This window comes from Tamandua tetradactyla, chromosome 14 (genome assembly GCF_023851605.1).
Source record: "Tamandua tetradactyla isolate mTamTet1 chromosome 14, mTamTet1.pri, whole genome shotgun sequence".
Classification (NCBI taxonomy): domain Eukaryota; kingdom Metazoa; phylum Chordata; class Mammalia; order Pilosa; family Myrmecophagidae; genus Tamandua; species Tamandua tetradactyla.
This window is the reverse complement of record NC_135340.1, coordinates 66,881,615-66,899,448: the sequence shown is the minus strand read 5'-3', so window position 1 is coordinate 66,899,448 and position 17,834 is coordinate 66,881,615. Positions and strand designations below refer to the sequence as shown.

The window sequence follows — 17,834 nt, the reverse complement described above, 5'->3', positions numbered from 1 at the left end:
CTCCTAAGACTGTCTCCTAACCCTGGCATATAGAGATACTGTTATGGCAAATTCCCCTGTTTCTAAGATCGTGTCTGGGGTTCTCATCTGTTCTACTAAATGTCTAGAGCAGAGAAGGCCAAGGGCTACAGCTTAGCTGCCTGGTCATATGCAAAGCTTGCTCCTAATGGAGGGTGGTCCTTTCAGGATATGGACCTCAAGGAGGCCCACAGTACAAACTAGTATCAGTGAATTTGAACAGGCCAGATGACCCATGTCCGTTTTTCCCCTGGAGGGAAGAAGGACCTTCAAACACCTAGGCCCGAAATCAGTAACTACACTTAGCTACCAAGACAATCTTTCAAAATCATTCAAAGATGATTACATAACTTCTAACAAAGTATCCAACTTAAAAAAAAAAGACAAAAAACTCCTCTACTTCCAACTTTTATTCATAAATGATCTGAACTTCTGTCTAAATACATTTTAACTTTAGGGACTTTCATTTGCCTTTGATCATTTAAAAAGCCATTATTTTTTAAAATGTCATGTTAATTTTCTTGTACATCCTCAGTTGCTATTTAATGCAGGGTATCCCTATAGGAATCGCAAAACTTCTCAAACCAGAGGTTGTCAGAGTCTCTAAAGACCTTTCCAATTTTAAAAGTCTGTGATCTACAAAAGCAAAGAGTACATCTTTTATTTCACTGGGTTTTGTACCCAAGCACTTATTATGACGGTATGCCCAGAATGGGGGATATATGTTTGAAATTGAAATATATTAAACATTAAATACAATCTCTTCTATAAACTTATGGCTGGAGATTAAAAAATAATAATAACCTTTCATTCCCTCTCCTATCTTCCTCCTACCAGAGCCCTCATTTCTAAGACTCCTCACCTAACTGAAGTTAAGTAAACACTGGTGCAAGTACAAGAACAGGAAACATGTGGCAGCCTCTTTCTCCACATGCTATTGGACATCTGAGGATCTGAACAAATGAAAACTAACAAACTTTTGTAGCAGTTAGGATAGATTAGATAGTTACAGTAACAAACAATCCCAAAATCTCAGTGACTTAACACTTTGTTGTAAATACGTTAAAATATTTTTTTTTAAATCCTAAAACATAAAAATATGTTTTCTCATGCCACATGTCCAATTAACATAGTCTGTCATCCAAGCTGTCAAAGCAACTACCATTTCTCCTGTTGACATTCAGTGTGCCAGAGAAAGGAAGAGGGAACATCTCACTGTCTCTTAAAGCTTCCATCTATAAATAACACAGTTCATTTCTACTCACATTCACTGACAACAACAACAACAACAAACAAACAAACTGGTCACACCTACTTCCAGGGAATAGGAAAATTAAATCTCAACATAGGGCCTAAAAGCAGAGAGAACCACGATGTTTTGAACAGCTTTAAATGATTAAAATAGCTTTGGTTTTTCCATCCATCCATCCCATTTTCATTCAACATTATATCAACACCATGTATAGGCATTGTTTTAGGCATTATGGTATAGAAGTGGCTAAACTTTTTTTTAAATCCTGACCTCATGGAGCATACCATATACTCCTAGAACTCTGTAGTAGATTCTTCCCTCTCCCATTAATAATTCAATTTTATTTTTCCTTTCTTCTCTAAAAGTATTCCCCTTGACCAGTCTTTTGCCATCCTTCTCCAATTTAATCTAAGCCCTCTTCTTCAGACCCTCTACTCTTCATTTTCCAAGGTGCCACCCACTCCTCCCACCCCCACTTTTTCCCCCTAGTTCTTGTTTCTTTCACATCATACCCCTCCCCCTCCTCCCACTGACCACTAGTATCTCCATCTACCAAATTTATTTTACCCTTATCCTATTATTTATTTTTTATCCATATTTTTTCACTCATCTGTCTATACCCTGGAAAAAAGGAACATCAGACACAAGGCTTTCACAATCACACAGTCACATTGTAAAATTACATCTTTATACAATCGTCTTCAAGAATCAAGGCTACTGTAACACAGCTCAATAGTTTCAGGTACTTCCCTCCATCCACTGCAGTAAACCATAAACTAAAAAAGGATAGCTATATCATGTATAAGAATAACCTCCAGGAAAACTTCTTGACTCTGTTTGAAATCTCTCAGCCACTGAAACTTCCTCATTTCACTCTTCCCCTGTTTGGTCAAAAGCCTTTCTCAATCCCTTGATGCTGGGTTCCGGCTCATCCCAGGAGTTCTGTCCAATGATGCCAGGGAGATTTACACCCCTGGAAGTCATGTCCAATGTCAAGGGGAGGGCAGTGAGTTCACCTGCTGAGATGCCTTAAACAAACAGGTCACATCTAAGCAACTAAAGAGGTTCTCTGGGGGTAACTCTTAGGCATAATTTTAAGAAGGCTTAGCCTATCTGCATTAGCTAGGATTCTCCTGAGAAACTGAATCAGCAGGAGATACCTGTAAATATAAAATTTATAAAAGTGTTTCATGCAACCGTAGGGATGGAAGATCTGTAGGTCAGGCTACAAGCTGGCAGCTCTGATGAAGGTCCTCAATGAACTCTCAGGAGAAGCTGGCTGGCTGAAGCAGGAGGAGTGATTGTCTCTTCTGAGTCCTCCATAAAAGGTGATTAGATTAAGGATTGTTCATTGCAGAAGACACTCCCCTTAGCTGATTGCAAATGCAGTCAGCTGTGGATGCTGCCAACATGGTCATGATTTAAGTTCATGAAATGTCCTCACAGCAACAGACAGGCCAGTGCTTGCCTTACAGACAACAGAGCACCATCACCTGGCAAAGCTGACACATGAACTTGACCGTCACACTAGCCTTTGCAGGAATAGTTTCATAGAGGTGAACCCCAAGATAGAGGGCTCAGCTTATTGATTTGGATGTCCCTACTGCTTGTGAGAATATCAGAAATTCCCCAAATAGGGAAGTTGAGTATTTCCTCCTTTCTCCCCATCCCCCAAGGGGACACTGCAAATACTCCTTTCTTCACTGCCCAAGTTACTCTCTGGGATATATCAGGGAATCCACACTGACCTGGACAAACCAACAAAATTTCATACCCTACTCAAGATTCCATGTATGGTGTTCAACTACACTGGCCATTAGGTAATACACTACCCAAAATAAAATTTTGCCCCAAATAAACATCTTTCCCTTTGGTCTCACACAGAAGTTGAAATTTTAAAATATGGACAATACTATTCTTTATCCTGTATTCTGATTTACCCTAGTCCTATCCAGAGCAGCTTCATTCATATCTCTACTTGAAGTCTGATCACCTTTTCAACTTTTTAAACAGTTCCTCTATGGGGTAGTACTCACTTCCACAGCTTCAGAGCTCTAACTCTGAGTTTCAGGTGTCAACATACATACCCGAAGATTCTTGGAGTGACCAGGTTATATGCAAACCACTTAGTATCTCAGAATTTAGAAATAACAGTTACAACTCCGGAATAGATGTGACTGCTGTAAAAGCTTACAATCTAGGACCCTTTACAACGGGCCTCAACCTGATAACCCATGCTCTCAACCTCAGTCCACCAAGTTTTTATATTATAGTTAGTCCATATGATTGAGGCATGATAATATTTGTCTTTTTCTTGATTCAACATACAGCTCTTACGGTTCATTCATCTAGCTGCATGCCTCACAACTTCATTTCTTCTTGCTGCAGCACAGTAGTCCAACTTAAGTGTATAGACATGCCTTCGCCACCATAACCTGTATGAAGACATTTCCTTTTCTTCCACAAAGAGTTCATATTCCTCCCCCATATTCCCTGCCTGACATTTAGTTTTGGCATAATGCCTTAGTTATATTCAGTGGAAGAATATTACAATGTTACTGTTGACTACAGACCCTAGCTTGCATTGACTATACTTTTTCCCCTAAATCATCCATTTTCAATACCCTGCAATGCTGACATTTATTTGCCCTCCCCTCATGCAAACGGTTCTTTATTTGTATATTTAATCACCATCACTGTCCACTCTAGGAATTCCTAAATTATACTGTCTCAGTCTTTATCCTCCATCTTTCCTTCTGGTTTCATATGCGCTCCTTCTCCCTCAATCATATTCACATTCAGCTTCATTCAGTGTACTTATATTAATGTCCTACAATCAGGTAGTATTGTGCTATCCATTTCTGAATTTTTACAATAAATCCTGTTGCACAATCTGTATTCCTTCAGCACCAATTGCCCAATCTATATCCTATTTCTATCTCCTGATAGCTTGTGTTCTTAACTTCAATTATCAAAGTTCACTTATTATGTTAGTTCACATTAGTGAGACCATACAGTAATCTCTCCTTTTGTTTCTGACTAATTTCACTCAGCATAAAGTCCTCAAGGTTCATCCATGATGTTTCATGCTTCATAACTTTATTCTGTCCTAGAGCTGTTTTAAATGGTATCTTGGGACTAACTAGTTTCACTGACATTTTTTGAGCATAATACCTGGTACATAAGTAGCACCCTAAAAACTATACTAAATGAACATATTCTATTTAGTAATATGAAGTTTTAGAGAAGAAAAGCTCAGTCTTTTAATGTTTTCAGAGTCTGATTACATTCTACCCTATTACTACTACTAGGGAACCTCCAGAATGATACCTAGTTACTTTCCTTTCCAGGCATTCCCCAGGAACCTCACTCTACGGTGAACACATAGGTCTGCCAATAATAGGAAGAAAGCAGTTAAGTACAACCCACTCATACTGAAGTAATGAAAACCCTTCAGCTTTGCTGAAGCTTCAGCTTTGCTTATAGCTCCTGTTCTGTTGTGTTTGAATAGGGAGGAATTTTGCCACTGAAATAGTGTCCTATGTAACCAGATGAGCAGGGCTCTACAACAAAATCATGAGTCCATGCAATACCTAGTAAGTACGGTGATGATAGTGCAGGACCTTGATGCTATTGTCTTTTCACTATTCCTCAGTCCATCCTAGCTTGCAAGACAAAAATGTGTTTCTTCTCAGAATTATAACAGAAACTGGTCTACTGAAAAACTCTAGTCTGCTTTCACTAAGTCTTTTAAAAAAAGCAAACCATCACTTAAGAGACTAGCCCATGTGGGCCACGGTGGCTCAGAGGCAGAGTTCTCTTGCCTGCCATGCCAGGACTCGGGTTCGATTCCTGTGGCTGCCCATGTTAAAAAAGAGAGAGACAGACTAGCCCATAAAATATATCGGGTAGATGGAAATATTAGAAGTCAATGAGGGGGAGGGGCCAAGAGCTTGCTATGTTTGAGTTTTTTTCTTTTTATTTCTTCTTCTGAATTGATGCAAATGTTCTAAGAAATGATCATGGTGATGATATTGTGAGTTTTTGATTATATATCAAGAATGGAATGATCATATGGTAAGAACGTTCGTGGTTGTATGTATGTCCAATGTTCTGGAGCAGCTAGAAAGAAAAATCTGAGATGATGGGATGGTAGCCCTTGACAAACTCTGGGATCCATCCTATAACTACTTTTTGAAGAGTGCTTTGAAAACTATTGCTTTTTTCTTTCTCTGCTTTGTTTGTATATATGTTATAGTATGCAACTAAAAAAAGAAAGAAAAAAAAAAGAGACTAGCCCAGCCTCTCCAGAACAACAGATAGCTCCACCTCCCTAACCCATACTAGTGGCAGACCCTTCAAATGAAAAATTTAGAATGATCATAGCCCAAACACCCCTAAAGAGAGGGATAGAAAGATCAAAGGTGAAGATGGAGTTAAACAGTGAAGATAGGATTTAACAAATGAATACAAATGCTGAATTTTTAAATTATCTCTTTCAGTCTTCAGTATCTTAGAGCAGCTAGAAGTAAAACCTAAAATTGTGGAATTGAAACCCATGTCAAACTCTGAGATACGTTCTACAACTAACTATGGTGCTGTAATACGAAATTTATAGCTTTTTTATATATATGTTATTTTTCACAAAAAGGAAAAAAGTCGATTGTGATGATAAAAAATATTTATACCTTCTAGCCTCCTATATTCTGGAGCAGCTAGAAGGAAAAAACTGAGAGTATCGTACAGTACCGCATGACAAATTCTGGGATCTGTCCCAGTTACACTGCTTGTTGAAGAGTGTTTTGAAAACTATCGTTTTTTTATTTCTTTGCTTTGTATATATGTTATACTATACAATAAAAAAAGCTAAAAAAAAAAAAGAGAGAGAGAGAGACTAGCATATATTCAGATCTGTAAAAGTTAGCTGTGTAACCAAAGCATGTCACATTTCTAGGTCTCAATTTCCTCATCAGTAAACTCAGGTGGCGAACCTAATGATCTCTATGGCCTCTTCCAGTGCTTAAATTTTATAATTTCAATGGAAGGCTCAGGATTTCTCCTTGTTTAGAATGTGGACAGTTACAAAATACCATTACTCTCACCCCAAAACCAGGAAAAATGGATAAGTTACAAAAGCATAGTTAAAAAAAAAAAGTCAGAGAGCTAAGGATACAAAAAATCTAAACAAACTAAATTCCAGAAATGACAAGCCTTTCATAAGAGAAGAGACAATGGTTGTTCCATTCCTGGTAAAGTAGCAGGAGAACAAGGAATGTACCATTGACAGAAATAAGGAGAAACTAGACTTATAACAACCTTTAATGGCTGCGTGTGGTCTGGGATGACATACTAAAATTTGGAAGACGCAAATTCTAACCTTGACAAGCCCCTGTCAACTTTTCTTCATGGGCCTTCAGTGAGTGCAAAAGTCTAAAGGCAAGGCAGAAGAGTTGAGATTCCGCTTGAGAATCCCATAAAGCACAATGATCCTCCCCACCCCCACCCCCAGGCCAACACAGCTGCCCTCTGAAGGTAGGCAGCAGGGCAGGAAACATGAGATTAACTATCCCCCTACCACAGGCATTCAGAGCTTTCATGGAATGTAAGGCAGATATCACTCCCTAAGGCTGTCAGCAAAAAACGGCAAAAACTTAAGGTACAGAAAAACTGGGGTGGGACTGGAAAGGAAAGAAGACTTCCCTGAAGCCCAAAAAGCTGTTGGGCAGGAGTACACGAAGTGTTTATGCTGAAATTGTTGAACTGTAATCCCGAATCTTTGATGATGATTGTCTGACAATATTATATTGCAAACAAAAAAGTCAGGTAGGGCCCATGTTTATATGGATCTATTCCTGGATGTTTGGTTTTGTTCCACTGATATGTGTGTGTGTGTGTGTGTATATATATATATATATATATATATATATACACACATATATAAAAATCTGTCAATACTACACTGTCTTAGTTAACCTATGTCTACTGTAAGTCTTAAACTGGGTAGACTACAATACTAGTGGTCAATAAGAGGGAGTGTAACCTAGAAATCAGGATTTAAGAGATGATTTGATTACTGAATCATTACACAGATATTCCTTTTTGCTTTCTGGTATATTGGAGTAGACAGAGAAATTCTAAAATCTCTAAACTGTAATCCAGCTGCCTTGATCTCTGATAATGATTGTGTAGCCCTTATCTACTGCCCTATCTACTGTGGTTGTAAAAACCTTGTGACTAACCTTCATTTGTACCTAGTTTTCCAGTCTTACAACTTTATAGAGTCTTGTAATCGCTAAAGACAGCCCCTAATACTTATTAATGGTCTTGGGTCAGTCCAGAACTAACACACCCCAAATCTGAAGTTATCGTGATAACTGGGACTGGATCTAACCAAAGCGGTCCTGCCTGGCATGTGCAATAGCTTAGACTTTATTTAACCTTTCTCCCATTTTCTTTCAAAAATCTATGACTAAGCATGTAATCAATCTACGCATGCCCAAAAATTAGATCACCTCTAATTACATCACTTGGGGCCACTGTGCTCATTAGACTAAACCCTGTCCATCTTTTCTCTAATAAAACTATCCAAAATACTGCAGTTTGGGGAGACAGATTTTGGGCCACTAGGCCATTTGCTCTCCTACTACCTTAGTAATAAACTTAGTAATAAACTCTTTCTCTGAAACCCTGGTGTTTCAGGAACTGGTCATCGAGCATGTCAGGCAAAAGAATCCATGGCCTGTGTCTGGTAAGAGGAGGGGCAAGGGGTATGGGATGTATATAGTTTTTCTTTTTATTTATTTTTCTAGAGAAATGCAAACGTTCTAAAAATTATCATGGTGATGAATACACAACTATGTGATGATACTGTGAACCACTGATTGTATACTTTGGATGGATTGTACGGTATACAGAGATATCTCAAAAAAATTACATTAAAAATTTAAAGAAAAAAAGAGTTAATGGGCAAAAAGTTTCCAAAACTGATAAAAGGCACCAAATCACAGCCTTAAGAAGCTCAGTGAAAACCAAACAGGATAAAAACAAATTAACCTATACCTAGGCACATGGTAGTCAAACTGGTGAAAATGGAAAAAAAAAGAAGGAAAAAAAAAAAAGCACATTTCTTCAAAACAACCAGGAAAAAGAGACAAATTATATACCAGAAACAATAAGAATTATGGCTGATTTATCACTAGAAACAATGGAAGCCAGAAAACAACAGAATATCTGCCAAGTGCAGAAAGAAAAAAAAACTATCACATTCTTTATTTGGGAGAAATGGCCTTCAAAAATGAAGATGAAATAAAAACATTTATTAGAGACAAAAGCTTAGGGAACTGATCTCCAGCAGACACTGACTACAAGAAATGCTAAAAGTTCTTTAAGTTGAAGGGAAATTACACTAACTAGGACTCCAGATCTACAAAAAGGAACAAAAGCACCAAAGCACCAGAAAAGGTAGATATAAGGAAAATGCAAGAAAGTCTTAAAAAAAAAAACTATCTAAATGTTTAAATGTCTTTAAAAGACTATCAACTGTTTAAGGCAAAAATAACAAAAAAGTATTGTGGGGTTCTTGATACACAGCAGTAAACTAGATTACTGTTGTCAAGGCAATAAAAGCATAAAGAAGGCAATAAAAGCATAAAGTATGGTAGGAGGGTAAATGGAACCATGCAACTATAAGGTTAACATTATTTGTGAAGGTGTTTATATTATTTAAAACAGACTGTGCTAACTAATGAAAGACTCATAGGTCATCTTTAAATACCTCTTTCCTTTTTGGCCATTATCTTTACATAGCAACATGTCCATGGATGGCAGTAAAGGGAAGAAAAAAGACAGAAAACTAAATCAGCCACTAATTGAAATGGTTTATTGTACCAAGCAGTTTATGTGTACTTTTACAGCAATAAAAACTACTAAGTAATAACACATTACATTAAATCCAAAGATTCGCTGGCAATTCCAAAGGAAAGGAAAACTGTGGAATATTTTAACTGAGAGAGACATACATGTCTTAATGCCAACAAATTCAAGGGGCTCCACTTTCTAATTAAACGTATATGACTTTAAGATAATTAAACAATTATATTTTGGAATCAGGCTCAAAAGTTTTCATTTGAGTATATAAATGATAAATTTGTACATATTTGTCCTATATGAATTATTATAAAAAACAAGAAAAAATAATTTATTGTTTATATTATACAGTCACAGTACTGAACACAAGAACAGAATTTTTTAAATATTTGAATTGGAAAAGTATAGGAATTAAAAACTTTTATTGACCATACACTGTGTGCAAAGTATTGTGCAAGCACATACACTTACTCCAAATCCCAACCACATCGAAACATGGTTGTTACAATCTTTATTTTAGAGCAATTTAAATAATAAATCCAAGACCAACATTAGTGATAGAACCAAGATTTGAATCTCAGGTTTGTAAACCAAAGCCCATGATCTTCTTTCAAATAACAATGTAATTTTTTATTGGCAAATACAATGCATACCTTTTTCCTCCCTGAACTCTCTGAGAATGGGGTATTCTTCTGCGTAACCAAAAACAACCATCCAATCAGGAAATTAACACTGGTAAATGACTAACATCTAATACTCAGACCCCATTTACATTTTCTCCAATTTTCCCAATAATGTACTTGTAGCTAAAGAACCCAGTCCAGAATCACACTGAGTTAAATTTAGTAGAATGCAATGTTTAACGCACTTTTTTCCTTTAAAAGGTAAAGGAATGGGCGGGCCACGGTGGCTCAGCAGGTAAGAGTGCTTGCCTGCTATGCCTGAGGACTCGGGTTCGATTCCCGGTGCCTGCCCATGTAAAAAAAAAAAAAAAAAAAAAAAAAAGGTAAAGGAATCAAACAAATGTTTACACAGTCCACAAAAATTTCCTGAGCACCTAGCATGCTCCAGGCACTGTCTGTAGATACAGTGGAGAATACGACAGTCATGGTTCCTCTGCTTCTAAAGCGCTTACATTCTAGTGAGGAAAGACTGACAAATAAGTAAACTACTAATATAATTTCAGATTTGGTTAAGTGGTATAACTAACTGGGTGATTGGAAAATGGCTACCTGAGGAGCTGAGACCTGAATGGTGAGAAAGCACCAACAAAGCTAAGATATGAGAACAGCATTTGAGACAGAGGAAACAGCAAATATAGCCTAAGGCAGGACAGAGCTTGGCATTTTGAAGGGAAAAAAAAAATAAAAAAACAGAGTGCCAGTGTGGCTGCAGTCTCCTGAGCAAAGAGCGTGGGGACAGAGGTGGAGCTAAGACTGGACAGGTAGGTGGGGATACATAAGGCAGGGCTGTACAAGTCCTGGGCCTGGCCAGAATTCTGAATTTTATAACTTAGAGCAAAGGGACACGATTGAAGAATGTTAAGAGGTAGTTGACATGATCTCATTTACATTTTTAAGAAAAGATTCTGACTATAGGGAGAAGAATTAACTGAAGGTAGCTGAGTGAAAGCAAATTCAACTTTCTTTCAGGGTCGTTCAGCAAGTTAATAGTGGCCATTAACTATATATGGCTAACACAGCTGAATTGTGGCTAGTACACCTAAGGAACTGAATTAAAAAAAACAAACATTAATTTGCATTTAAATGGCAAATTTGTGGCTAGTGATTAACATATTGGACAGTGTAGCTCTAGAGCACATTTGCATACTAACAAAGATGACCCAATGGAAAGGGAAAAATTTATGATGCAGTAAAGAGATGAGTTATCCTTAAGAAGTCAAGAGAAGGAATCCAGAATACAAGTAAATGAATCTGCAAAGGTATACAAGGTGAACAAAGCAAGGCATGAAGTTGTAGTAGCCAATCAGGACCAACAAGACTTAAACTAGAATGTGTATTAAACCTGGTTGGAACTTTAAGCATGAGACTAAATTGCAGAAGGCTATGAAAGCCAAGTAGAAGGGTGAGGGAATGGAACTCATATTTAATGGGTATCTATTATGTGGCAGGGATTTTCTAAGTGAAAAATTATTTCTCATACTCCTGGCTACAACCAGTCTCATTTTACAAACAAGAGCACTGATGCCCCAAGAGGTACAGCTGTCACAAGCAGTAAATGTATAAGCCTGAATTTAGGCACAGGCCAGTCTGACACTAAAGTTCCCACTGTTTAAGGTGGGAAGTAAAGAATCACTCAATGTTTCTGTATCTAAAAATAACATAAATGTTAGATCAATCTGGCAGCTATCAACAAGTGCCAACAAGACTGGAAGTACTAGGCAAAAAACTTTCCCTTTAAACCTATCAAGAAGCAATTATGGGAAACTATATTAACAGCTTAAAAAAAACTCAAGCACAATTCGTTTCCTGGTGCCTGCCTGTGTAAAAAAAAAAAAAATCAAGTGCAAATACCTTTATTGTGACAAACAGGAAAAAAATAAATGGTCTTTCAATTTGAATTATCTACTTTATTAACTATAGGAATATCAATCAGAAAAACTGCACTGCTTTATAATTACTAAAACAATATCTGGACATATTACAAAAGAAGCAACAGGGAAGCAGTTTTCCAATCTTTTACTCTGAAATCACATCATAAGGCTATGCAACTCAGAGGCTACTCAACACTGGTTCAGATCTGACAATGAGAATATAAAGAAAAGGATGGATATGAGGGGTATTAGAAAAGAAAAATCTTATTGGCTGACTGGAAATGCAGGGGTGTGTTTTTTAGGATTTAATTTTCTCTAAAGTCACTTGAAAACTAAAAAAGCAAGAAAATCTCTATTTTCTCTAAATCACCATATAAACAAATAGAAAAAAAGAAGTTAAAGACCAATAGATGCATAATCCAGTATTTTAAATTTCTCAATGCAGAACTGGCTGAAAAAGACTTAATTAGAAGCACTGGATCAGCCTGTGCTTGCACACCATCATAACACAAAGATGGTTAAAGAAACATAAATGCAAGCATTTATGTAACAAAATTCTTGATATTTTCCTTCAAAGCAAAGTATCATTTCAGGAAGAGACTGTTTTTGATGACACAGAAAAAAGTTCTCAAATAACTACATTTATTCTGTTGTGTTGAATTGCAAATTGTCCCTTTTTCGGTAAAGCTATAAAATTAACCTAAAAATCATCCAAATTGTTTTTAAATTTTTAGGGTCTTTCTCCAAAAATTTATTTAATCAGACAAATAAATAACAAAATGAGGGGGGAAGCACAGCTGAACTTAATGTGGTTATTAAATTACAGCTTATATTGTTTTAAATTTAGTGTAGGCAAAGATCTTCTAGAGATGCATGGTCCGAAACCATAGTCACTAGCTGTGTGTGGCTTTTTAAATATAATTCATTAAAATTAAATAAATTTTAAAAATTCAGTTCCTCAGTCGCACTAGCCACCTGTCAAATGCTCAATGGTCACACATGGCTAGTGCCTACCTTATAGGACGGTACAGAATGGAACATCATTACAGAAAGTTCTATTGGATAGTGCTGGTCTCAATTTTATCAGAGACCCAGGTTCGATTCCTGGTGCCTGCCCATGCAAAAATAAACAACAACAACAAAAAACATTAAATACTCAATTTTCCATTTGACTTTTTTCAGGAGGGCCAGCGGAAAAAGCAAAGCCAAAGATCCAGGTTTTCCAAGTCAGATAAGCTAAGCAATCAAGTGCATTCGAATCCCCTGAGAATCTTGTTAAAACACAGATTCTGATTCAGTAGGTTTGAGATGGGGCCAGAGATTGCGCACTTATAACAATTTCCCTGGTGATGCTAATACTTATGGTCTATGGACCTCACTTTGAGTTTCAAGGTTTTAGATATCTCTATGGGCCCTGGTTTCCTTAGCAGGCAAATGTTCCTACGGCAAGATGATGGCCATGAGCCCTCCCTAAACACTGACTTTTTTTTTTTCCTTTACATGGGCAGGCACCGGGAATTGAACCCGGGTCCTCTGGCATGGCAGGCAAGCATTCTGGCCTGCTGAGCCACCGTGGCCTGCCCAACACTGACATTTTATAGATTTATAATCATACAGATCTAAATGCATATAGACTTCACACTCTCTGCATTCTCTTCTCTAAAGTAAATGCTAGGATTCTACCAATTTTTGTAATACCATTTTTTTCTATGAGAAGACATCAAATTTAAATGAAAATCAATTGGAAAACATAATTTGCTATATAAACATTTGGTATTTGTACAACTTTTTAGAAATGGATTTAAAAGGCTGATAAATATGAAATTCAAACCTTTTAAAAACTCTATCAGTGGGGCACACTAAGTTTTCCAAATATGCTTCTGGGGATGGGGGATGGGTGAACTTAAGCCTAGGTAGTATAGGCCTAAAGCATCATTTTCAGAGGAGAAGGAATTCCCTGGAAAAAGCCATTAACTACAATAACATTTTGTTTTGTTTTCTGGTAAAATCTCAGAGCTCTGAGAAATAAAACTGATGAAAATCCCCATACCACTGGCAGGCCATAGTGTAACATGACAGTCAACAAAAATGGGCTAAGAGAGCTAACAAAGGAGAGCCAGTAATGCTACATAAAATTTATTTTTGAGGTATCTTCTTTCTATTTTAACAGGAACTTGAGAGTAACATAAGGTTCGACTGGGCAATGCAAACAAGGAACTGGATAGCAGTGGTAAGAAGGCTCACCATTTCATAAAGCAATACTTCACAGAAAGGATACAGGCTACGATACACAGTTTGTTCATAAATTCTGAATTACACCGACAGGTGATTATCTATATTCTTAAAAAAAATCAACAGTGGAAATACATCTTTAACCTTTAAGTGAGTAATGCTTTGAAAATCTTCAATAAATAATAGGAAATATGATTTTTAAGTCTGAATTAAACTTTGATAAATTTCCTCTGTATAAATCATGCAACTCTAGTGAAAAAAAAATTCCCCAAATTTAATTATAATAACAATATGAAAAAGGGGGGAAAGAAGTGTAACGAATAAGGTATCAGTGGCTGAAAGTTCAGAGTCAAGAGGCTACACTGGTGGTCACTCTTAGGCATGCTTCAGTTAGAAATTGCTACCTATCATTACTTGCCAAACTCCAACCCAAATCATTCTTGCCAATCCTAAAGAATACGAAGGGCATTGTATAAGATTCTACAAAGGTTCCATGCATTAGGGTAACTCTCCAAAACCTACAACCACTAGAGGTTCGCTGGACCAGGTAAGTCCTGAAATGCAGAGGGGCCAACCCTTCCAGAACATTAACAAGTTCCATCCACCTATCCCATATTATCAACAGCCCCTGACAACACAAAAAGTTAGAATGGGCATAGCCCAAATACCCCTAAAGGGTGGGAAAAAGAGCAAAGTCATACAGAGAAGGTTGGATTTAACAAATGAGTATGAATGCTGAATCATTATACTGATATTTCTTTTAGTTTCCAGTACCTTAGAGCAGATAGAAATAAAAACCTAAAATTGTGGAATTGTAACCCCTATCCAAACTCTGAAATCTGTTCTACAACAAATTGTTGCAATGTATTTTGAAATTTATTGCTTTTATGTACACGTTATTTAAAGAGAAGGAGGAGTACAATAGAGAAGACAGGATTTAACAAATGAGTATGACTGCTAAATCATTATATTGATATTTCTGTTGGTCTCCAGTATCTTGGAGCAGCTAGAAGAAAAAAATGAAAAATCATGAAACTGTAACCCATACCAAACTCTAAAACTTGCTCTATAACTTCTTGTTAAAATGTACTTGGAAATTTATTGTTTTTTTGTATATATATTTCACAATTAAAAAAAGCTTAAAAAAAATGTTACTGTCCACAGAGTTCCTCACAAAAAGTATACATAGAAAAACTAGGAGATGGGAGTGTGAAGCTTTTTTCACTTTTAAAACAAGCTGCTGTTCTCTCAATCTTGTTTTTACTCCAACCTGCTACACAGTGGCTGTTTTAAAATCAGCTAAAATAACTTTTACCAAATTTCAATCTAAGTCTTAAATTTAAGGCATGAGGGAGGGCAAAAAAAACTGCACTTACAGAATCAGCTTATCCTTAAAAAGGCTGATGAAAAATAATGGCTATAACAATGATCTATTTCAAGTTGTCTTTTCTAAAACAGAAATTTCATACAAATTACATGAGAAAGCAATATGTATATAATTATGCTTTAATCTCATCAGAGTAAAATAAAGTTCAGAGATGTATCTGTTATATATTATACTCCATTGGCACCTTTACAACACTATTTAAACCAACTAATTATGAAAACAACATATATAACCAATGAAAACATAACGTCAATTTTTACCAACATTAAAGCATTATGTGTTCTTTGTTAACCTGTAACAAATGCCTCTCAATAGTAGCCAAAGAACTACTAGTATCATTTAACTTCAACCCAGCAGCAGCAGATTTAACCTTTCCTCTCAACAAATTTACATAATTCCACCTGGAAGATATATGGTATCTAAAAACAAGTATAGATAAAGATATGCATACAATAAAAAATATATATACACACATTTTCAAACATATTCAAAGAGATCTTTTTAAAATACAATTTTAGAAGCCATTACTTTTTTTTGAGAAACCGCTGTTCCTCTTTAAAGAAAGTTTTAAAAAGAAGAATTATAATGTGGACAGAAACATTTTAGCCTATCATTTAAAAAAATACAGTGTATTAAAGAAAAAAAAGAAGGCCACGTAGCAGCCGTGGGCAGGATGAGTCATCACCCAACTAAAAACTTGCAGCAATTCTAAGCTTCCTCCTACCCTACCCCATCCTTTCTGAAAGGTTACCTGAGTCAGCAAACCTTAATACTGTCAGTTTATGAATTCTCACGATAACTAAATTCATGTAGAATGCTGCAACACTTTTAATACTAGCACTTGTCTTTAGAACATACGCTTTTTCCATTGCAAAATTATTCTTCAAGTCAATCTTTCCTTTCTCAAGATTCTTTTTTTAATCACGGAAAGAAGCCAAAGACAACTTTCAATCCTCTTTTACCAGTAACTAAACTTCAAGTATCCTCATACATAAACTTTAATTTAAACAATTCTCCATTTTCCAGAACTTTTTTTCTAAATAGTAATGTCTAGGTGATAAAACATGTCCTGTTCAAATCTAGCATATTTCCTAGATGATTGCAGTTTCTGAATTTAGGGCACCAATAAGCAATTTTACAAATTTCACAAGGCAATTTTTATTAAATGATGTAACATATATATGTGAAAGGACTTTTCACTCCTTGGCGCAACAACAAGCACTCCAAAAACATGCTTGAACATCTACTCCTTAAAGATTTCTTAGAGTTTCGTCCACTCAATTCACAATTAGTTTTCAAACATTAAACTCTGACATTTATGAGAAGAAACTCTAAAGGCGGGTTCCCTTTCAGGGCTAGGCCCTGACAGGACCCTACATTCTTCTAGTCAGATCATTCTTACCACCTCCAGTTTCCCAACGTTGAATAATCCAGGTTGAAAAGAGAAGATATGTCCCATTAGAACTTTAGAAAACAAAAACAGGTTAGAAGAAACAGCAATCAGAAAATTACTCTGAAGCTGTTTGCCCTCCATTTTATCGCCTGTTATTTTTTTTTTCCTCCCTGACAAGTCATCCTGTACCCATAAAAGAATTAATACTAAAACTTTGACTGTGACTTAAGGGCACTATTAACACTTCAGGAAAGCACATGAACTCTGCTAATACGTGGTTTCTAATTCTTCCTCACCAGTTCCCTTCATTGAACCTTTCCCAATAAGCAAGCAAAACAAAACACAAAAGTAAAGGAAAAGATCCTGCTTCATAGACCTCCCACGTAACACCTGAACGAACTGGGTCTTACTAAGTAAGCCAAGGAACAAAAGGAGGCCACAACACCTTTACTTTTCAACGCAACTCACACAGCGGAAAGGAAAAAAAACTGCCAGCAAAATGAAGAGGCCCTTTTCCGTGAACCGACAAAACAAGTTTTCATTTGAGTGACTCCTACAGACCACCACTCAACGTCCCGGAAAGAAGCTAAGGAAAGGCCTCGGGTGGGGGTTGGAAATTCCGTTCTCAGACGAGTTTTCTGTACCTCATTAATGGCTAAATTCAAAACTTGGGCAGAGGACTTCAGGGCTCTGAGATGAGCCGGGTAAGCGGCGCGCGCGCTACGCAATTTGCCGAGTCCACCGGAGACTTTGCCCGGCAGGAGTCAGCTGAGGCCGAGTCACCCGGGTGGGAAGGGGGAGGAGACGCGGGAGCATTTCGAAAGGCGGCGTGCCAGGAAGGCGAGACTCCGTGCCACCTCACGCTCCCCCGGGCCGCCCCTCCCCGGCCGCCGCCCCTCGCCCGCCGGCCGGGCCAAGCTTCGAACCCTCAAAGCAGGGCGCGGGCGGCGGTTCCGCAGCCGGCTGTGGGGCGCCCCGGGACTGGCGGGCGCGGACCCGCCGGGCGGCCGGCGAGAGGCGTGCCGGGTGGGAGGGGCGCGCCGGCCTCTCTCCCGGCCCCACGCGGGGACCCCGGCCCGCCACCCGCCGCCCGCCTCCTGGCGCGGGGACGCCCCAGCCAGGCCCGAGCGGG

General features: G+C 37.6%; 1 protein-coding gene across 6 annotated transcripts in view; it reads right to left on the bottom strand.

Moving 5' to 3' along the window:
* MAPK6 (mitogen-activated protein kinase 6) overlaps positions 1 to 17,834 on the bottom strand; it is a 50,097-nt gene that overhangs the window by 31,931 nt on the left and 332 nt on the right. Inside the window, exons 1-2 of one of the 6 annotated variants that reach the window (XM_077127909.1) lie at positions 17,347 to 17,624; positions 15,299 to 15,371 (exon numbers count right to left, since the gene is read on the bottom strand). The exons of 2 other annotated variants lie outside the window; for them this stretch is intronic. The gene's annotated coding sequence lies outside the window, so the exon portion shown is untranslated. Of the gene's footprint in view, positions 1 to 9,044; positions 9,451 to 15,298; positions 15,372 to 17,346; positions 17,630 to 17,834 lie in introns of those variants that run through there. 3 more of the 6 variants (XM_077127912.1, XM_077127907.1, XM_077127911.1) reach the window with 3 other exon arrangements.